The sequence below is a fragment of the Carlito syrichta genome, unplaced genomic scaffold (genome assembly GCF_000164805.1).
Source record: "Carlito syrichta isolate Samal-C Ts95f unplaced genomic scaffold, Tarsius_syrichta-2.0.1 Scaffold109655, whole genome shotgun sequence".
Taxonomy (NCBI): Eukaryota; Metazoa; Chordata; class Mammalia; order Primates; family Tarsiidae; genus Carlito; species Carlito syrichta.
This window is the reverse complement of record NW_007053751.1, coordinates 16,527-17,698: the sequence shown is the minus strand read 5'-3', so window position 1 is coordinate 17,698 and position 1,172 is coordinate 16,527.

Genomic DNA, 1,172 nt, shown 5'->3' with positions numbered 1-1,172 from the left:
GAGAGGGGAGGAGGGGGAGAGGGGCAGCCAGGGGGCTGCTGCTTGGCCCCCTCCCCCGACCTCGAATTCTTCCCCGTCTCCGCCAGGGCGGCCCTCGGTCCCCCACTGAGAACGGGACCTCCTAGCCCGGACTCCTGGCTCTGCGGTTCAGTCTCCCTAGACCGAGTCCTTTCAACTGCTGGAGACCAAAAGCCACGCCAGGCGGGGCAAAGGTACAGGCACCCAGCGAGGGGTGCGGCCAGGCCTGGTGACCCTAAGGCGTTAACAGGCTCTCTTCCACTTGCCCCTTGCAACCTCGCCTTCCCCGTCATCTCCCCAAGGCTCATCTGGGCCCTGGCCCACCCTGCCTTCCCCAGGATGCACTCACCCCGCTGCAATCAACCCCCCTCCAGGGAGGAGGCTGCCGAGCCTCTCCCTCTCTGGATGTTTGCCTCCATGGCCCAGACTCACTTTTGGAGGGAGACTGACTGGGAGATCCCACTTGCAATGGGCAAGTTATGCACCGAACAACTCCAGGGGCCACCACCATTCCCTGTAGTCACCACATATTTGTATAGCTGTTTTGACAGTTTCCCCGCAGATGGCAGTCAATGCTTTTGAGGAAGGGGTGCTTTTTATATGAAACAAGTTGCTTAAGTTCTCCCAGAGTTGCTATTTGGACTAGTGTTGGGGCTAACTTGCCCCTCTGCGAAATCCTATTGATGCCAGGTCCCCCACCCTTGCCTAAATCTTACTGGGATGGGGGGGGAGTAGTTAGTAGCATTTGGAGCAAAGATTCATCTCCTAGGTTCCTTAGCAGGCCTCCTAACACTCATCCATCCTCCCCTACAAAGGCTTCTGCTATACTGGAGCTGGTTTCAAGGTAAGGGCTCCTGTCCAGGCATAATTGGTAACCCACTGTGGATTTTAGGGGAGTGCAGGGGCTTAGCCTAGAAAGCTATGGGGCAGCCAAGCTAAAAATACAGTTCAGAGACCCCCTTCCTGCTTCCTCTCCCACGACAAGGCCTTTCAGCCTCACAGGGGTAAGGCCACCTCTTACTTTCTACAAGTGCAGACCAACCGCCACCGGGTGACTGGAAGAAGAGAGGGGCTGGAAGCAGACCTGCAGGACCGACCAAAAAGTTGCAAACGGACGGCACCTACTGGCAGCCATCAAGACTGCAGAAGGGCTG